Genomic DNA, 22,406 nt, shown 5'->3' on the forward strand with positions numbered 1-22,406 from the left:
TACATATTGCATTGATATTTTTGCTCAGTCTACTTCTATTGGTCCATTTTTTATCTATAAATCCAGTACATAGGTGGGACGCAGGGGCACTCCAGTACAGTAGATGGCGGTAATGCACCATAACGTTGGATGCCAACCCGCAGATAAACCCCACTGAAATAGAGATGGAGGGGGCGACAACGGTAGCTAGCTATAGCTAGTACACACCAGTAGTGTTCATCGCCCCAGCCTGTCGGGCACTATTTTCCCACAGTTCTGTTAATGAAGGCGAGGACAGGTGTTCATCAGGTGGGAGAAAAGGATACTGTATACTAGCTTAGCCAGCTAGTCCTAAGGAAGACTCTGGTACCCAGCAGCAGGTGGGCGGCGGGGGTGATGCTGCTTGCTAGCTAACTAGAAAGCTAGTTAGCACACAGTGTTGTTAGCACACGGTGTCGCCCCTGCATCCTGCCCGCTGTGTACCGGAGTCAATTTGCTGAGGCAATAGATAGAAACCGAATGAAGTTAACAAAGTTGTGGTGGCAAACAGCTTTGAAATCAGCATATTTTGCTTTGTGGTTTGCATATTATCATAGACAAAGTACCAGGGTAGTGAATTGCTGTAAGCTAGCAACTCCTGGTATCGTCTTGCATTATATTGTGTTCTAGCCTGTATGGACATTGTTTTGCAAGCAGTAATTAACAGTTTAAAACTTTCTACATTCCGTGTCGCATTATTCAAGCATGTCAACCTCTGTGCAGCATGAGTGGGGAGCTAACATGATGCTGTCCAGACTTCCAGTGCAGCATGAGTGGGGAGCTAACATGATGCTGTCCAGACTTCCAGTGCAGCATGAGTGGGGAGGTAACATGATGCTGTCCAGACTTCCAGTGCAGCATGAGTGGGGAGCTAACATGATGCTGCCCAGACTTCCAGTGCAGGCTAAGTGGGGAGCTAACATGATGCTGTCCAGACTTCCAGTGCAGCATAAGTGGGGAGCTAACATGATGCTGCCCAGACTTCCAGTGTTGGCTAAGTGGGGAGCTAACATGATGCTGCCCAGACTTCCAGTGCAGGCTAAGTTGGGAGCTAACATGATGCTGCCCAGACTTCTAGTGCAGGCTAAGTGGGGAGCTAACATGATGCTGCCCAGTCTTCCAGTGCTGGCTAAGTGGGGAGCTAACATGATGCTAGCCCAGACTTCCAGTGCAGCATGAGTGGGGAGCTAACATGATGCTGCCCAGACTTCCAGTGCTGGCTAAGTGGGGAGCTAACATGATGCTGCCCAGACTTACAGTGCAGCGTGAGTGGGGAGCTAACATGATGATGCCCAGACTTCCAGTGCAGGCTAAGTGGGGAGCTAACATGATGCTGCCCAGTCTTCCAGTGCTGGCTAAGTGGGGAGCTAACATGATGCTGTCCAGACTTCCAGTGCAGCATGAGTGGGGAGCTAACATGATGCTGCCCAGACTTCCAGTGCAGGCTAAGTGGGGAGCTAACATGATGCTGCCCAGACTTCCAGTGCAGGCTAAGTGGGGAGCTAACATGATGCTGCCCAGACTTCCAGTGCAGCATGAGTGGGGAGCTAACATGATGCTGCCCAGACTTCCAGTGCAGGCTAAGTGGGGAGCTAACATGATGCTGCCCAGACTTCCAGTGCAGGCTAAGTGGGGAGCTAACATGATGCTGCCCAGACTTCCAGTGCAGGCTACGTGGGGAGCTAACATGATGCTGCCCAGACTTCCAGTGCAGGCTAAGTGGGGAGCTAACATGATGCTGCCCAGACTTCCAGTGCAGGCTAAGTGGGGAGCTAACATGATGCTGCCCAGACTTCCAGTGCAGCATGAGTGGGGAGCTAACATGATGCTGCCCAGACTTCCAGTGCAGGCTAAGTGGGGAGCTAACATGATGCTGCCCAGACTTCCAGTGCTGGCTAAGTGGGGAGCTAACATGATGCTGCCCAGACTTACAGTGCAGCATGAGTGGGGAGCTAACATGATGATGCCCAGACTTCCAGTGCAGGCTAAGTGGGGAGCTAACATGATCCTGCCCAGTCTTCCAGTGCAGGCTAAGTGGGGAGCTAACATGATGCTGCCCAGTCTTCCAGTGCTGGCTAAGTGGGGAGCTAACATGATGCTAGCCCAGACTTCCAGTGCAGCATGAGTGGGGAGCTAACATGATGCTGCCCAGACTTCCAGTGCTGGCTAAGTGGGGAGCTAACATGATGCTGCCCAGACTTACAGTGCAGCATGAGTGGGGAGCTAACATGATGATGCCCAGACTTCCAGTGCAGGCTAAGTGGGGAGCTAACATGATGCTGCCCAGACTTCCAGTGCAGGCTAAGTTGGGAGCTAACATGATGCTGCCCAGACTTCTAGTGCAGGCTAAGTGGGGAGCTAACATGATGCTGCCCAGTCTTCCAGTGCTGGCTAAGTGGGGAGCTAACATGATGCTAGCCCAGACTTCCAGTGCAGCATGAGTGGGGAGCTAACATGATGCTGCCCAGACTTCCAGTGCTGGCTAAGTGGGGAGCTAACATGATGCTGCCCAGACTTACAGTGCAGCATGAGTGGGGAGCTAACATGATGATGCCCAGACTTCCAGTGCAGGCTAAGTGGGGAGCTAACATGATGCTGCCCAGACTTCCAGTGCTGGCTAAGTGGGGAGCTAACATGATGCTGCCCAGACTTACAGTGCAGCATGAGTGGGGAGCTATCATGATGATGCCCAGACTTCCAGTGCAGGCTAAGTGGGGAGCTAACATGATCCTGCCCAGTCTTCCAGTGCTGGCTAAGTGGGGAGCTAACATGATGCTGTCCAGACTTCCAGTGCAGCATGAGTGGGGAGCTAACATGATGCTGCCCAGACTTCCAGTGCAGGCTAAGTGGGGAGCTAACATGATGCTGCCCAGACTTCCAGTGCAGGCTACGTGGGGAGCTAACATGATGCTGCCCAGACTTCCAGTGCAGCATGAGTGGGGAGCTAACATGATGCTGCCCAGACTTCCAGTGCAGGCTAAGTGGGGAGCTAACATGATGCTGCCCAGACTTCCAGTGCAGGCTAAGTGGGGAGCTAACATGATGCTGCCCAGACTTCTAGTGCAGGCTAAGTGGGGAGCTAACATGATGCTGCCCAGACTTCCAGTGCAGGCTAAGTGGAGCAGGTATGGTGCTTTGCACTACAGATGGGACATTGGCTGCACTGATAAGAGTTGATCCTTGAGAGACATTTGACAGAAGTATTGAAAGTAACAAAAATTCGAAAACCACATTGTTTTTCATGTTTTTATACCGCGCAACACCAGTCGTCACTATGACAATGAACACACTATCTAATGGGAACAGCTACAATTTGGCGTTATATCATGTGCAAGTAGATTGATGACTTTAATTAGCTGATGTGGATTTTGAGACAACGGAAATTGTTCACATTTTAACTGTTTGTAATGTTCTTACATATGGCCGCGTTGTTTAGAATTGTAGTGCAGTTTGGTTGACCATCTGGTATGCAGTTGACAGGCCTTGTTCATCAGACAGGAAAAAAATGCTAATATTTGCAGGCAGCCAATCCACTTAGTCCAAGGGGACAGAAGAGCATGCAGGAAGCGGGTAGAGAAGTTCAACGTGCCGTAGAAACTGTAAAATGGTGTCCACCCCCAAATGGCTGACATTGCCATATAGTAATGTCTATGGCGAGGTTCTCCAGAGTGAGACAGGTTTGGAGTTAGCAAATGGTGAGTGAGGAGGAACGCATCGATATGAAGGGTGGGTTTGGGTACACCGCCGGCAGTAGGTTAGTCTATGATGAGTCCTTCCTTCAGGCGAACATTTTCAGAGATTCTACTTTCCCACAGAAATGCCAGGAGCCTTGTTGCAGGTGTGGAACTCAATCAGTCGTGGTTTGGCTGGGCTTCCCACACTCCTGGAGTGAAACTAAAGCAACAAAATGAGAACGAGGGCTACAGTTCAACATGATCACGCACCACATTAAGATGAGGTCTTCTGTCTGCTTTTTTAATCACTTTTTGGAAACCAAGATCAGATAACACTCAATTTTTTACAGAAACCCACTACACAGGGGGACACTGGGAGAGAGCCACTGGAGAGTTAGTAACCCCGGGAGGAGCAGTGGAGCGTCTCGCTGGCTGGTCTTGGAAAGACTTCATCTCAGTGTGGATAATAAAGGGCCCAATACGAAGCAGGGGAGCTGCTGGCCTGATTCACTCTCAAATTCTCCCTACAGCACCCCTCAGTTTCTCACTCGCACTCCCTTTCCCTCTCTCAATTCTCGCTGCTGCACCTGTTTTTCTCTTGCTCAATTCCCCCTTCATATACACTGCCATTTCCCTCTCTCGTTTCTAATTGCACCCCTCTCTTTCTCTCCATTTCTTTCAAATTTCTCCCCGCTGCACCCCTCGCTCACACTTGTCCCCCCTAATTTTCGACCCGCCTCATGTTTTCCCCACTCTGATTTTCATATAACCCTCTGTTTCTCGTTCTTTCCCCCACACTTCTCTGTACTTTCTACTCCACCTCTCATTTTGTTTTATGTCACTCTCTCTCCCTCTGTCGCATCTACCCTCACTCCCTCTTCTCTCTGTCAAGTGCTGTGCATCAGTGGACAGTCTGTGTGACTGATGGAACCATGTTGACTGCAAACAGAAGCCTGCTGCTCCATCTTCAAGTGATCAATGCACTGTGGGCTACAAGTGACTATGTTCGCATTCACCTTCAATGGGCTGTGCTTTACTTCCTAAGAACTACAGCCTATGCTATGACATATTTTAGAGATGAAAATATAATTTGTTAAAAGAGAACCAGTGTGTGTGTGTGTTTGTCACTGAGACGCCATAAGTCAGATATCTCTGTTTTCCTCTGAAAGCCATCACTTCCTTGCCATTATTGGCAAAAACAACAGGATCGGCAACTACTGCAGCGAGCCAAATCTCTTGACTCAGGGGGGCCAGTGGGTGGGCACACACACACACACACACACACGCACACACACACACACACACAGGATAAAGAGGGACAGAGAAAGCGAGAGAGAGAAAAATATGTAAGGAGGAATATTCCTGAGGCCTCAGAGAAAGCTGCTGTAACGCTGCAGATGGGTGCCATCTCAGGGCCTTGTCATCACACTCTCCCTATTAAGAAATTATATCGCTGCACAGTGTGCACATACTGTGCTAGACATACACACATGCACATGTGTGCTTGGCCAACACACACACTCGAGGGCAGCTCCATCGCAATTTACGATCAGAGTCTTGCTCGATGGGGTGTGACCTGTACACGTCATGAGTCATCTCGTCAAGGGCAGCATTTTCACTTTTGGATGAATAGCGTGCCCAGAGTGAACTGCCTCCTACTCTGTCCCAGATGCTAATATATGCATATTATTATTAGTATTGGATAGAAAACACTCTGAAGTTTCTAAAACTGTCTGAATGATGTCTGTGAGTATAACAGAACTCATATGGCAGGCAAAAACCTGAGAATGAATCCAAACAGCAAGTGGGAAATCTGAGGTTTGTAGTTTTTGAACTCAGCCCCTATCGAATTCACAGTGGGATATGGGTGATTTTGCACTTCCCAAGGCTTCCACTAGATGTCAACCGTCTTTAGAACGTTGTTTCAGGCTTCTACTGTTAAGTGGGAGCGAATGAGAGCTGTTTGACTAAGGGGTCTGGCAGCAGCCTCGTTCTCAATCACGCGCATTCACATGAGAGGTATCTCTTGTTCCATTGCTTTTCTACAGACAATGGAATTCTCCGGTTGGAACATTATTGCACATTTATGATAAAAACATCCTAAAGATTGTTTCTATACTTAGTTTGACAAGTTTCTTCGACCTGTAATATAACTTTTTGAACTTTTTGTCCAACGGTCGGCTGGACCTGAACGCGCGTTTGGATTTGTTTTACGAAACGCCCTAACAAAATAAACTATTTTGACATAAATGATGGACATTATCGAACAAAACAAACATTTATTGGGGAACTGTGATTCCTGGGAGTGCATTCTGATGAAGATCATCAAAGGTAAGTGAATATTTATAATGCTATTTCTGACTAATGTTGACTGCGCAACATGGCGGATATTTATTTTGGCTGGTTTGGGCTCTGAGCGCCGTACTTAGATTATGCTTTTTCCGTAAAGTTTTTTTGAAATCTGACACAGCGGTTGCATTAAGGAGAAGAGTCTCTAAAGTTCCATGCATAACACTTGAATTTTCATCAACATTTACAATGAGCATTTCTGTGAATTCATGTGGCTCTCTGCAAAATCACAGCATGTTATTGAACTACTGAACATAACACACCAATGTAAAATTAGATTTTTCGATATAAATATGCACTTTATCGAACAAAACATACATGTATTGTGTAACATGAAGTCCTATGAGTGTCATCTGATGAAGATCATTAAAGGTTAGTGATGAATTTTTATCTCTATTTGTGCTTTTTGTGACTTCTCTTTGGCTGGAAAAATGGCTGGGTTTTTCTGTGGCTTGGTGGTGACCTAACATAATAGTTTGTGGAGCTTTCACTGTAAAGTGTTTTCGAAATCAGACACTGTTGCTGGATTAACGAGAATTTTATCTTTAAAATGGTGCCTAATACTTGTATGTTTGAGAAATTTGATTAATGGGATTTCTGTTGATTTGTATTTGGCGCCCTGCAATTTCATTGGCTGTTGGTGAACAGTCCTAGACAGGTTAAATAAAGGATAGGAAGCATGAGTTTTTACTCACCAATTAACACAGTGTGATCAAACACTTGGTAACTTTGTTGTAGTCCCGATCGGGTTACCTATAAGTACAAACAGTAATGTTTTTTATTACATATATATTTGAAATTTCTCACGGTGCACATGTGTCTGTTATCTCGTGAGAATTCATTAGCACTGCAAGCTCTGGTGCCTTCTTGCTGTGGGCTCAAAACAAAAGAGAAAATCATACCTGCTTGCTCAAATTGTATAGTACCTCGTCAGTTTTTGTCATCTCAACTTTTCTGCATGTTCTCTGTAAAGTAGGCGACGGGAGTTTTGCAACTTTTTCCACCTTGGTTTAGTGTGCTAGATAACTGACATGTGGAATTGATCCATTTTGGATATTTCTCCCTATATGCAGTGCCTTGCGAAAGTATTCGGCCCCCTTGAACTTTGCGACCTTTTGCCACATTTCAGGCTTCAAACATAAAGATATAAAACTGTATTTTTTTGTGAAGAATCAACAACAAGTGGGACACAATCATGAAGTGGAACGACATTTATTGGATATTTCAAACTTTTTTAACAAATCAAAAACTGAAAAATTGGGGTGCAAAATTATTCAGCCCCTTTACTTTCAGTGCAGCAAACTCTCTCCAGAAGTTCAGTGAGGATCTCTGAATGATCCAATGTTGACCTAAATGACTAATGATGATAAATACAATCCACCTGTGTGTAATCAAGTCTCCGTATAAATGCACCTGCACTGTGATAGTCTCAGAGGTCCGTTAAAAGCGCAGAGAGCATCATGAAGAACAAGGAACACACCAGGCAGGTCCGAAATACTTTTGTGAAGAAGTTTAAAGCCGGATTTGGATACAAAAAGATTTCCCAAGCTTTAAACATCCCAAGGAGCACTGTGCAAGCGATAATATTGAAATGGAAGGAGTATCAGACCACTGCAAATCTACCAAGACCTGGCCGTCCCTCTAAACTTTCAGCTCATACAAGGAGAAGACTGATCAGAGATGCAGCCAAGAGGCCCATGATCACTCTGGATGAACTACAGAGATCTACAGCTGAGGTGGGAGACTCTGTCCATAGGACAACAATCAGTCGTATATTGCACAAATCTGGCCTTTATGGAAGAGTGGCAAGAAGAAAGCCATTTCTTAAAGATGTCCATAAAAAGTGTGGTTTAAAGTTTGCCATAAGCCACCTGGGAGACACACCAAACATGTGGAAGAAGGTGCTCTGGTCAGATGAAACAAAAATTGAACTTTTTGGCAACAATGAAAAACGTTATGTTTGGCGTAAAAGCAACACAGCTCATCACCCTGAACACACCATCCCCACTGTCAAACATGGTGGTGGCAGCATCATGGTTTTGGCCTGCTTTTCTTCAGCAGGGACAGGGAAGATGGTTAAAATTGATGGGAAGATGGATGGAGCCAAATACAGGACCATTCTGGAAGAAAACCTGATGGAGTCTGCAAAAGACCTGAGACTGGGACGGAGATTTGTCTTCCAACAAGACAATGATCCAAAACAAAAAAGCAAAATCTACAATTGAATGGTTCAAAAATAAACATATCCAGGTGTTAGAATGGCCAAGTCAAAGTCCAGACCTGAATCCAACCGAGAATCTGTGGAAAGAACTGAAAACTGCTGTTCACAAATGCTCTCAATCCAACCTCACTGAGCTCGAGCTGTTTTGCAAGGAGGAATGGGAAAAAATGTCAGTCTCACGATGTGCAAAACCGATAGAGACATACCCCAAGCGACTTACAGCTGTAATCGCAGCAAAAGGTGGCGCTACAAAGTATTAACTTAAGGGGGCTGAATAATTTTGCACGCCCAATTTTTCAGTTTTTGATTTGTTAAAAAAGTTTGAAATATTCAATAAATGTCGTTCCACTTCATGATTGTGTCCCACTTGTTGTTGATTCTTCACAAAAAAATACAGTTTTATATCTTTATGTTTGAAGCCTGAAATGTGGCAAAAGGTCGCAAAGTTCAAGGGGGCCGAATACTTTCGCAAGACACTGTAGCTAATTTGATTTCCCCGAATCTCCCTCAGCCCGGTGAAGCATCTGCCTCGCTTTGGTAGCTAACTAAGCCTGCACTCTTAAAAGGTTACAATCGGATGGGCCCCAGCCATAAATCTAAGACTCATCTCTCTCTTTGCTTTTGATCTGTGGTTTAAGTTGTGTTGTGTTAGTTGTGTTCTAGCTGGTGTCTAGTAGTTGGGCTCTAGCTTGCAGACCATAACCGTGGTGGTTGGCTAGGCTAATAGCTAGTTGGCTACACACAAATACCCCATAACGTCAAAGTGGAATTTTGTTATTCAATTTTTTTATACAAATTAATAAAGAATGAAAATATGAAATGTCTTGAATCAATAAGTATTCAAACCATTTTGTTTAAGTTTACATAATAGGCAATAGGCTGGCCAGCCATGTCCTCCATATTACAGCACAACCCAGAAAAATATTTTCCGACATGGAATTCTGATCGGTTTTATGCAATAACTAGAAAAATATCAAAGTTAGGTGTAACTTTGCATTGGGACTTCTGATGGGTATACTAAATAAAATCCATATGTTAGATGTGGTTAAGTTTATACTATACCTTTTAACAATTGTCAGCTACAAAGTTGAACAAAGTCACACACACATCTCCTTGTGATAGAACATCAGGGAGATATAAAAGTAGGCCAATCCCATTTGTTTTTGAGCATGCACTGGAGGTTGCACCTGGTTAATAGGCTGGCAGCTTTACGGCCCAGACTCAAGCCTAATTACAGGTGGACAAAGCAAGGCCCCTTGATGGGCTCTGATACAGAGGAGTCGGAGTGTGGGAAAAGCAAGCCCTTCTAGATCTCCAGGAACAGATGGGACGGAGATGAGGGTAGATGGGTAGATGCTAGACCTCTAAAGAAAGCCTGGAGAACAGACAGATGGATGGGCTGCGAGGTGGATAGACACATGGACAGGCAAGAAGAGATACACACAGAAATACAGTATTTTGTGACAGACAGGCAGACATGCAGGCAATGAGCTCGAAAGAAAGAGGGGTGATGACAGCGGGACAGCTAGGGAAGAGCCTTCCTTCTCACAAAGCAGGAGCCCCAAAGACCTGATATCAGACAGCGGGTCCTGGGGCCTCATTTATAATCATTGGGTAAATTTCACACAATTTCTGCATGAGTAACTTCTGAAAAAAGTCTGCGAACTAGAGGTGTAACCGTGCATGTACCAAGCTCTGTAATGGGACCTCGGTTCAGTCTGCACACCCAAATGAATACAAAATATACAGTATATAAACAAAATAAAAACACTAGACATATAGGCTATGCCTCTTGAATAAATCTGACCTGAAAAATATTTCAGGCTATTCCATTAAAACAACTAGAACCTATGCACATATTGTAATAACAATTTAAATCGTAATTGCCGCATTTCAAATGGTCCTTTTGTGAGACGCAGCTGGGAGCTAGTTACGTACGATGGTGAGTGGTGGGGATGATAAACCAGAATTAGAGGGTCCTCCATCGTTTAAATATCCAGCTTGGGAACAGTTTGGCTTCCACGTAGGTTACAATGGCGATCGACAGAGTTGTGGATAAAACGTCAACAGTATGTCGCTCAACGAAAATAGCCTACGCAGCTGCCAACACCTCAAATATTTTGATACATTTACAACGACATCAACCCAGTAGACATGAGCAAGGAAATGCAAAGAAACATCACATTGTCTCCCCTCTGCATTCAAGCACCAGGTCAAGGAAAGAGTGATAGGTAGGCTATGTTCATATTTTTTACAGCCTGGTTTATAGCTGTGGATATGGGTCAGTTTGCACTGTTCTGTGAAGGGAGTAGTACACAGCGTTGTACGAGATCTTCAGTTTCTTGGCAATTCCTCACATTGGATAGCCTTAATTTCTCAGAACAATTATAGACTGAAGAAAGTTCTTTGTTTCTGGCCATTTTGAGCCTGTAACCGAACCCACAAATGCTGATGCTCCAGATACTCAACTAGTCTAAAAGAAGGCCAGTTTTATTGCTTATTTAATCAGGACTACAGTTTTCAGCTGTGATAAAATCATTGCAAAAGGGTTTTCTAATGATCAATTAGTCTTTGAAAATAATAAACTTGGATTAGCTAACACAATGTACCATTGGAACACAGGAGTGATGGCTGCTGATAATGGGCCTCTGTAAACCTATGTAGATATTCCATTAAAAAAAATCTGCCGTTTCCAGCTATAATAGTCATTTACAACATTAATAATGTCTACACTGTATTTCTGATCAATTTGATGTCATTTTATCTTTATTTTAATATACAAAAAAAGTGCTTTTCTTTCAAAAAGGAGGACATTTCTAAGTGACCCGAAACATTTGAATGGTAGTGTACATTAAAAATATAATAATTAATATATGCCTACTGTACGATAGCTAGCAAATTAATTTGCTAAATAACGTGCCTAGCTGGAACTTCTGAAGGAACATTTTTATTTCTATAATTTCCAGAAGCTAACCAAACAAAAACATAATTACTTTTACAAGACGTGTTTGTGCAGTCATGTGCATTAGCAGCACAACTTATTTACATTTGTTTTTACTTACACTTTTATGTTACATCCATATATTGAAGTTGAGGTTTTAATTTTTGGCAGACTTTTCTTAGCGGATGTACAATGGTCGCAAATTGAATTATGGGGAGTTTCAGGCCCCAAAGTGAACATAATTTGTACACTCGCAAACTGGACTAAAAACGAGGGCTGAGGGGCTTACGTTGCAAACTTCCCTTGCTTGGCTAATCATTTAGACCACCCTCCATGATGGCGACGGGGATTCCCCCAAGGGCATAAGGCGACGAGGGTGTGTCTTTTAGGAGTTTGAACCGCAGCCAGTGTATGACTGGGAAAAATCCACTTGAACGGCCTGCCAACTGGTAATTACTAACTCCTCTATCGTTCTGACCACCCACTTCTCCCAAATGGTGACCTCTGACCTCACCGATTAAGGAAATGGCCTTTATAACAGCATTTACAGCAGTTAAATGCAACAAAACATTTATAAAAAGCAATCTTTTAATGTGGTTTATGTTTAAAAGCATGATAGTTGTATTTTTTGTTTATGGTTGATCCAGCTCGTTGGCCATTAGCCAAACTGGTATTTACGACTTCACAACTGGTAAATTCCCACCTCCCACATGGTAACAAAACACAGCATCAGAGTAGCAACGTGAGAGTCCCAACATTACAATCCTGTCACAATAGACCATGCCAGGAAAATTGTGAATGTTGGACATTGTGAATGGGATTTCATTTTCCCGCTGTAGCGAAAAGTGTCCCCAAAACTGCAATATGCACCGAACCGTGGGTTTGGTGAACCGTTACACCTCTACTGCGCATGTACAAAAATATTGAGATTTATAAACTTGGCACACACAACACTTGTGCATGTTTCCTTTTATAAATCAGACCTGTCATAAAACTGTGCGCGTGTGAACAAGCATTGTAAACCCTGCCTGGAAAACACCCATTCACCTTTTAAGTAATGTAATTTATTTAATGTAAAATGTGCAACTATTGGAATTACGCCACGGTAGTTTACTTAATTGTGATCACATTTCTGTAGAGGTGTGGTTAGAATCTTTTGATATTTTGCAGTGACTTTTTCAAACTAAACATGTATGCTGCCTGTATAATGAGTGCCTGTCTGTGCATTCTGCAAGATTCCCAGCCAACATGTCCAGGTGGGCCCCACCTGGGTTTCATATGGGCATACCAACTGGGTCACACATTGGAACACACACTTGGGCTACATCATGGGTCCCACATGGGCCCTGGATCATTGTTTTATGGGCTATAAGTGGCTATCTGGTGTTATTCTTTCAGGAATTATGATCGGGACCCAGCCGTGTTAACCACGTGGGTCACACACAGGCAAACCCATGTGGGCAACAACATGGGTCCCAAATGGGCCCTTTACCATGTTTTAAATAGACTGTAAATTGGGTATCAGTTGTGAATATGGTCAGGGACTATTTCTGGGACCCATTTGGGCACACCTGCAGTCACGCATGGGTATGTGGGCTACAAAATAGGTCCTACATGGGCCCTGAGTCATTTTTAAATGGGCTATCTTTGTGAATATGGTCAGGGATTGCCTCCATAAAGGCTGTGCAAATATCAGAATTTCTAATTAATTTGGTAAAGTGCTTAGTGTTGAAATTAGCAGCATTCTGTTTTACAGTCTCTTGGACTCGGTGATCTAATGGTGAAAGCACGATATCATACACAATATACAAGTAGAGTAAAAACAATATAGGGGCTTCATCCCAAAAGAAATAGGACAAGATAAGCCTGATAGAGAGGCTTTCTGAACAGACACAGATGGCAGGATTTCTCCTCCAATCTATAGGATACCTTAATTGGAAAATATTGGAATTATAACTGGGCCTATACTGGATTTATTACTTTGCCCCGTGCTTCTCGAGCTTGCACTTTCTAGCATATAGCCCAGGCCTGACAATTTGATTGAGACAAATTATAGATACACTTGATCTTGAGAGCCCAGGCAAGAATCGGGCTCTGCTGCAGTTTATCAGGGACGATTGAGAGGCAAAAATAACATTTACAGACTGAAGTAGAAATGAGTCTCTACCAAATTCCTCCGTAGCATCTATAGGCATATTACAAACGGTCCCTATACAGCTTCTTTGGGCATTATTGTCTAGCAGCATATACAATGCACTTCCATGAACAAATGAAGAAGCCTAGCGTGGATGACGGGTAAGCCTAGGAAGTGCTCCACTTGCTCCCATGGGAGAAACCCTGGTCACGCATTTGGCCACCTGGCACAATCACCAATTGCTTCTATTCAGTGTTATTCAACATGCAAGAGTCAACATCCTTTGATTATGCCTATTCTTGCCCTAAACAAATAACCTAGGATACTTTAGGTGTCAGTTCTGACTTGTCATTTTGTCGCTGCATAGGTTTAGTCTACAAATCCAGAGCCACTTTTACCAAAAGCCTTTAACGTTGATAAGAAGCACACACGGTCAGTTGTAAAGGCTATTTATTAGTAAGCTTAATAGAATGCTATCATTTCATCTTCAGAGCCTGATTTGTAGGCCTACACTCAGCCTGCCCAAACTGGCCATCATATCGTTCGCAAAATATACCCTACTTCGGCTCGCAAAATGATAGCCTACTATTGTTTTTGCCCATATTTATATAAAAATAAAATTGTCCGTAACTAACAAAGTATCATATATGATGTTAGGCCTATTTACACTGAACAAAAATATAAAAACACAACATGCAACAATTGGAACTATTTTACTGAGTTACAGTTCATATAAGGAATTCAGTCAATTGAAAAATGTGGCACTATTCTACAGCTTTCACATGACTGGGTAGGGGCACAGTAATGGGTGGTGGGTAGTAATGGGTAGGCCCACTCACTAGGGAGCCAGGCCCAGCCAATCAGAATGAGTTTTTCCACAAAAAAGGGCTTCATTACAGACAGATATACTCCTCCGTGACTGTCTCAGACGATCCCGCAAGAGAAGCTGGATGTGGAGGTCCTGGGCTGGCGTGGTTACACATGGTCTGCGGTTGTTAGGCCGGTTGGACGTACTGCCAAATTCTCTAAAACTATGTTGGTAGAGAAATTAACATTAAATGATCCGGTAACAGCTCTAGTTGACATTCCTGCAGTCAGCATGCCAATTGCATGCTCTCTCAAAACTTGAGACAGCTGTGGCATTGTGTTCTGAAAAAACTGCACATTTTAGAGTGACCTTTAATTGTCCCAAGCACAAGGTGCATCTGTGTAATGACCATGCTGTTTAATCAGCTTCTTGATATGCCTCACCTGTCAGGTGCGGTGCAGTGGTGGAAAAAGTACTAAAATTGTCATACTTGAGTAAAAGTAAAAGACACTTTACTGGAAAATTACTCAAGTAAAATGCACACAATAGAATACTACTTGAATAAAAGTTTTAAAGTACCTGATATTAAATAACAGCAAGGTAAATGTACTTAAATATCAAAAGTAAAAGTATGAAACGTAAGAGCCGTAATTCCAAAAAGCAAAACAGCCTGCCCTTTTATTTGGTTTGCTCTATTCATAAAGGTAACATTCTAAAGGATGCACGAAGTTTAGATTTTTAAAAAGGAATGTTGATTCTCAAACAGGCAACACTTCAAAATACATCTCTTACAGACAAAATACTAATGAAGTAATATAGCCAGTAAACTTAAGCACTTACACGTACAGTCACGTTGCTTTAGAAAAACATCCTACATTACATAAAAAGTACATGTACAGAACCGAACACAATCTCACTGTAGGAATATGAGGACATCACCACTGATGGAACTGTATTAGAAATCAGTGTCTCAGGTCTTTGTACAAGGACACATATAACATGTGAATTTTAAACATAAATTAACAAAACGCATAAGGCACCCGTGTCATCGGGCTTGCTAGTAGTATTAAGATGTCATTACTTGAAGTTGAAGAATTTACAAATCACTTTCAGCAATAGCTGATGCAGCTAAGGGTGTGATTAACCACAGAGACAGACTTACAGACTGCCAAGAAGGACTTGAGCAACTCCATATGATCAGCTGAACAGGCCAGACGTCCGTCCTGCTGTTTGGAGAAGTCTTCAATGCAGAGAAGAAGTCCTCATCTGATGAACTGGTGCCATCACGTAGATGCAGCAAGGGTTCTTCCAGGTCCTTGATGTAGTCCATTCCTGAAATACAAGGAAGATGACAACAGAAATCATGCAGTTATGAGCCTACATTAATCCATCACGAGCTACATAAACCAAGCAACAGGGCTAAATAGGTTACCCATTGGACTGAACCACGAAGTCAGGATTGTAGTTAGATGGGTGGTTCTTAAATCTATGATGTTTCAAAATGTACACTGTACACAGTTGTTTAAAATACTGTTGATTAACCACATGCTGTCTTACCCATTCTGATGGTGGCGTCATCCTTTGTCCATGTTTTGATTTTGGGGAAAAGGATTGCGGCTGCAATCAGTTCAGGGTGGTGAAATGTGGCTGAAGCGCTTCTTCAGTCCCAGTTGTACTGTAAGCCTCTGGTGGATGCCCTACTTCAGGGACAACTTGATTCAGTCCCAGTTGTAGCACATCCAGAGGCGTACAGTACTTCAGGGACAACTTGATTCAGTCCCAGTTGTAGCGCAATCACAAGAGGCTTACAGAACTTCAGGGACAACTTGATTCAGTCCCAGTTGTAGCACATCCAGAGGCGTACAGTACTTCAGGGACAACTTGATTCAGTCCCAGTTGTAGCACATCCACCAGAGGCTTACAGAACTTCAGGGACAACTTGATTCAGTCCCAGTTGTAGCACATCCACCAGAGGCTTACAGTACTTCAGGGACAACTTGTTCAGTCCCAGTTGTAGCACATCCACCAGAGGCTTACAGAACTTCAGGGACAACTTGATTCAGTCCCAGTTGTAGCGCATCCACCAGAGGCTTACAGAACTTCAGGGACAACTTGATTCAGTTCCAGTTGTAGCACATCCACCAGAGGCTTACAGGACTTCAGGGACAACTTGATTCAGTCCCAGTTGTAGCGCATCCACCAGAGGCTTACAGAACTTCAGGGACAACTTGATTCATTCCAGTTTTGTGATCAGCAGTTTGATAGTTGGAAGTAGCCACCCCATCTGGACATTGGTTTCAGCCGGCAGGATGTTGACGGCCATAGCGACTGGGCTCATGGTGGCAGCAAACACTGAGGAAGGCGAGTTCAGCTGGTTTGAACCTATAAAAAAAGATTTATACACACATATTAAACACACTCAGCATAAAAAGAAACAATGTCAACTGCGTTTATTTTCAGAAAACATTTTTGTATGAACATAAGATTCAACAACTGAGACAGAAATTGAACAAGTTCCACAGATATGTGAATAACAGAAATGGAATAATGTGTCCCTGAATGGGGGGAGCACGGGGGTCAAAATCCAAAGTAACAGTCAGTATCTGGTGTGGCCACCAGCTGCATTAATTATTGCAGTGCATCTCCTCCTCATGGACTGCACCAGATTTGCCCGTTCTTACTGGGAGATGTTACTCCACTCTTCCATCAAGGCACCTGCAAGTTCCCGGACATATCTGGGGTAATAGCCCTAGCCCTCACCCTCAGATCCCACAGGTCCCAGGCGTGCTCAATGGGATTGAGATCCAGGCTCTTTGCTGGCCATGGTAGAACACTGACATTCACGCACAAAATGAGCAGCATTGCTGGTGGCATTGTCATGCTGGAGGGTCATGTCAGGATGAGCCTGCAGAAAGGGTACCACATGAGGGAGGAGGATATCTTCCCTGTAACGCACAGAGTTGAGATTGCAGGCAATGACAACAAGCTCAGTCCGATGATGCTGTGACACACCGCCCCAGACTATGACGGACCCTCCACCTCCAAATCGATCCCCTCCAGAAAACAGGCATCGGTGTAATGTTCAATCCTTCGACGATAAACACGAATCCGACCATCACCCTGGTGAGACAAAACCGCGACTCGTCAGTGAAGAGCACTTTTTGCCAGTCCTGTCTGGTCCAGCGACGGTGGGTTTGTGCCCATTGGCGACGTTGTTGCCGGTGATGTCTGTAAGGCAGGTCCTCACCAACAGGCCTACAAGCCCTCAGTCCAGCCTCTCTCAGTCTATTGCAGACAGTCTGAGCCCTGATGGAGGGATTGTGCGTTCTGGTGTAACTCGGGCAGTTGTTGTTGCCATCATGTACCTGTCCCGCAGGTGTGATATTCGGATGTACCGATCCTGTGTAGGTGTTGATACACATGGTCTGCCACTGCGAGGACGATCAGCTGTCCATCCTGTTTCCCTGTAGCGCTGTCTTAGTGTCCTAAGTTTTCATAACTGTGACCTTAATTGCCTACCGTCTGTAAGCGGTTTGTGTCTGAAGGACCGTTCCACAGGTGCATGTTCAGTTAATTGTTCATGCTTCATTGAACAAGCATGGGAAACGGTGTTTAAACCCTAACGAAGATCTGTGAAGTTATTTGGATTTTTAAGAATTATCTTTGAAAGAGGGACTTTTCTTTTTATGCTGATTTTATATTTAAAAAAATACTGTTTCCTAATCCTATAAAAATGGGACCACTAACCTGATTTAACTACAGTAATCAATGGCTGGATGAGTAGTTGGCTAAATGGATTAATGATTGTGTATGAATACAACATGTGAAACAGTTATTAGTCCCCAAACAAAGGGTCAGGAAACACTGCAACAGATTTAGACAACATTCAAGACCTTATGACAAAATACATAATCATTACTTACAATGTGCGGAGAACTCTGACGGACGCCTATCCTTTGTCTTTGAAGATTCTCAGGAGCATTTCTACAGCCATGAACCAGGAGTTCCACCTTGTAGCATTCGGGCATGGCACTTGGAGGTCGATTCAACTGATTCGGCTGTAAGTGTGGATCTTCCGCATGTTCCAAAGTGCTTAGCACTTGTCAAATGTTGAACGGGACACCTTTTTGTAAGCCTCACCGGATGTTGCTTTCAGGGCATCGACTGTAGATACTAAGTTGAGTAGTTGACAAGCACAGCGCTGGTGCTTCGGCAGCTGGTACTCAAAACCATCTTCATTGAGGATCGTTGCCTACTCAACAAATTCGACTTCTTCACTCTCCTCTTGTTCCCCTTCATGTCCTGGCTGAGCTGCTGCTTCACCACCCACTGCTTCTACAGTCTTGTTGTTATCATCTTCTACAAAACCTTGTAAAGTTTAAGAAATTAGAGCTGTTGTCTGTTCTCTCAATCTTAACCCGGATTTCAAACTCAGAATGGATTTAGGGCGCCTGCCAACACATCAAAGGTGTGTGACTGTCAGGGTCAGACTGTCAGGGTCTATCCAATGGGCTGTAGCACCAATGAAGCTCAGTCTTCTTGCAGACAATCAGTTGGTGGTGATGGTGATGTGGTCAACTCCTCTCGAGGCCTCAGTCACCTTCATTTCCTTGGTAGCTTCAATCCTGGAGCGTGGTGTGGGCCTTGATAAGATCTTCGAGTTAGGCTGCAGATCCTTGACAAACTCTCTTAACGGTTTTTGATGGTGGAGGGAGTCTTTGGGGGATGTTCTCTTCAGTGTGATTGCCATCAGTTCTCCATACTTAAGATTGTGTACATGCTTTCTCTGAAATAAGAAAAGAGAAAGACAGTTACTTAGCTAGATAACTACCAACACCAAATACTTAAGGTATAGGATCCTAATGTTAAAGCTATAAACAACTGTTGAGTTTGTTACCAGCATTTAATATTACAATGAGAAAAAACAACATGTGAATTGATCTAGCTAGTAGGTTACATAAATAACTAAAGTCTACAGTAAGCTAGCTAACTAGGGAAGAACCACTTCATCAACTAACACAAGGAATTAAATGGCTAGCTAACTGTGTGTTCGCTAAAATTAGAACACTTCCATTAGTTAACTTGCTTGTTTGACCACGTGTTTAGAGAAAAGGTATTTGGCTAGACTAATGTTAGCTGACTAAAATGTGCCCAGATTCAGAAACTACTAGTTAGCAAGCTTGCTATCAAGCTCCCAAGTTAGCTCATGTCAGTTTAGTTAGCTCAAAAAAAATCTGAATCTGGGCATGTTAGCCAGCTAAAGTAGGTAGCTACTAGCTAGTGAACTATTTAGGTATAGGATTAGCTAGCATCAACTAAGACCGCTTGTTGCGTTAGCAAATGTGGGCTAGCTAGGTTAGTTAATGTTATTCTAACAGTAGGCTTACCTCAATGGTGTTTTTTTAGGGTCGACCATGATTTCTTGAACGCTAGCATTTCCTGAACTATTTTTTAACAGACATTTAATCCGGTATGGTGGATCCTATGGTGGATCCTTAAATGCTGAGAAAAGAAAAAAGCACTTATTTTATATACAGTCATGGGTGTTACATCCTCATCAGGAGGTGGAGGTGGTAGAGAGATGTCAGACAGGATTGTGCAATTTCGGACACTGAGAGGATGACTAATTTGCACCCGTTCGGTGTGGTTTACACTTTCAAACCCTTGGACTTGCCCAAACTGAAGAGGATTGGATCAACTCTACATGTCGTTGCCTGCTGCCTTGCAAAATAAGTTCACCCATCAGTGCCCAGACTTGCGTTTATATTTTTGTTCAGTGTGCACGCACACAGCCTTCAGAAAGTATTCAGACCCCTTGTCATTTTTTCCACATTTTGTTACGTAACAGCCTTATTCTAAAATGTGTTCAGATAAATTCCCCTCACCATAATACACACAAAACCCCATAAAGATAAAGCAAAAACAAAAGCTACAAGCTCGGCACACCTGTATTTGGGGAGTTTCAACCGTTCTTCTCTGCAGATCTTCTCAAGCGCTGTCAGGTTGCACAGGGAGCATTGCTGCACAGCTATTTTCAGGTCTCCCCAGAGATGTTCAAATTCCGGGCTTTGGCTGGGCCACTTAAGGACATGTCCCGAAGCCACTCCTGCGTTGTCTTGGCTGTGTACGGAGGCTCTGAAGCAGGTTTTCATCAAGGATGTCTCTGTACTTTGCTACCACCAACACGCTTCACCGTGGGGATGGTGCCATGTTTACTTCACTCAGGCCAAAGAGTTCAATCTTAGTTTCATCAGACCAGAAAATCTTCTTTCTCATGATCTGAGTCTTTAGGTGCCTTTTGGCAAACTCCAAGCAGGTTGTCATGTCCTATTGTCTGGCCTGATTAGTGGAGTGCTGCAAAGATGGATGTCCTCCTGGAAAGTTCTCCCATCTCCACAGAGAACCTCTGGAGCTCTGTCAGAGTGACCATCGGGTTCTTGGTCACCTCCCTGACCAAGGCCCTTCATCGAATACTCAGTTTGGCTGGAAGAGGAAGAGTCTTGGTGGTTCCAAAAAATTTGGGATGTGGTATGGATCTTTTATTGGCCTCTTCATGCCTCTGGAGGCTCAAAATTGTGTCACACCCTCCGACCACATTTTCAGATCTAGACTAAATGCCAATTGATGCTTGGCCACAGGAAATGGAAATGGATTATGAGATGGGCACGCATACATACATACATACATACAATTGAAGTTGGAAGTTTACATACACTTAGGTTGGAGTCATTAAAACGTGTTTTTCAACCACTGAACAAATGTTTTGTTAAACAAACTATAGTTTTGGCAAGTCGGTTAGGACATTTTTCCAACAATTGTATACAGACAGATTATTACACTTATAATTCACTGTATCACAATTCCAGTGGGTCAGAAGTTTACATACACTAAGTTGACTGTGCCTTTAAATAGCTTGGAAAATTCCAGAAAATGATGTCATGGCTTTAGAAGCTTCTGATAGGCTAATTGACATCATTTGAGTCAATTGGAGGTCTACCTGTGTATTTCAAGGCCTACCTTGAAACTCAGTGGCTCTTTGCTTGACATCATGGAAAAATCCAAAGAAATCAAAAATTGTAGACCTCCACAAGTCTGGTTCATCCTTGGGAGCAATTTCCAAACACATGAAGGTACCACGTTCATCTGTACAAACAATAGTATGCAAGTATAAACACCATGGGACCATGCAGCCATCATAACGCTCAGGAAGGAGACACGTTCTGTCTCCTAGAGATGAACATACTTTGGTGCAAAATGTTCAAATCAATCCCAGAACAACAGCAAAGGACCTTGTGAAGATTCTGGAGGAAACAGGTGCAATGAGTCTATATTGACATAACCTGAAAGGCCACTGAGCAAGGAAGAAGACACTGCTCCAAAACCGCCATAAAAAAGCCAAACTACGGTTTGCAACTGCACATGGGGACAAACATCATGCTTTTTGGAGAAATGTCCTCTGATCTGATGAAACAAAAATAGAACTGTTTGGCCATAATGACCATTGTTATGTTTGGAGGAAAAAGGGGGAGGCTTGCAAGCCGATGAACACCATCCCAACCGTGAAGCACAGGGGTGGCAGCATCATGTTGTGGGGGTGCTTTGCTGCAGGAGGGACTGGTGCACTTCACAAAATAGATGGCATCATGAGGTGATCTCAAGACATCAGTCAGGAAGTTAAAGCTTGGTCGCAAATTGGTCTTCCAAATGGACAATGACCCCAAGCATACTTCCAAAGTTGTGGCAAAATGGCTTAAGGACAACAAAGTCAAGGTATTGGAGTGGCCGTCACAAAGCCCTGACCTCAATCCTATCGAAAATTTGTGGGCAGAACTGAAAAAGCGTGTGCGAGCAAGGAGGCCTACAAACCTGACTCAGTTACATCAGCTCTGTCAGGAGGAATGGGCCAAAATTCACTCAACTTATTGTGTGGGAAGCTTGTGGAAGGCTACCCAAAACAAACAAACAATTTAAAGGCAATGCTACTTTGGTAATTTAATTGAATGTATGTAAACTTCTGACCCACTGGGAATGTGATGAAAGAAATAAAAGCTGAAACAAATCATTATCTCTACTATTTTTCTGACATTTCACATTCTGAAAATAAAGTGGTGATCCTAACTGACCTAAGACAGGGAATTTTTACTTGGATTAAATGTCAGGAATTGTGAGAAACTGAATTTAAATGGATTTGGCTAAGGTGTATGTAAACATCCGACTTCAACTGTACATACATACACGACTGTTCAACAGTTTGAGGTCAC

At 43.5% G+C, this 22,406-nt stretch overlaps 1 protein-coding gene and 1 long non-coding RNA gene across 6 annotated transcripts in view; both read right to left on the reverse strand.

Annotated features, from left to right (window-relative positions):
- LOC110491868 (agrin) overlaps positions 1 to 22,406 on the reverse strand; it is a 472,223-nt gene that overhangs the window by 444,019 nt on the left and 5,798 nt on the right. The window lies entirely within an intron of this gene.
- On the reverse strand, positions 14,603 to 18,931 carry LOC110491870 (uncharacterized). Its single transcript, XR_002468914.3, has 3 exons — positions 18,069 to 18,931; positions 15,703 to 16,527; positions 14,603 to 15,477 (listed from the first exon to the last, which is right to left on the reverse strand). It is a non-coding gene; the product is annotated as an uncharacterized LOC110491870 (long non-coding RNA).

Source organism: Oncorhynchus mykiss, chromosome 16 (genome assembly GCF_057628025.1).
Source record: "Oncorhynchus mykiss isolate SJ-2025 chromosome 16, ASM5762802v1, whole genome shotgun sequence".
In the NCBI taxonomy this organism is placed as follows: domain Eukaryota; kingdom Metazoa; phylum Chordata; class Actinopteri; order Salmoniformes; family Salmonidae; genus Oncorhynchus; species Oncorhynchus mykiss.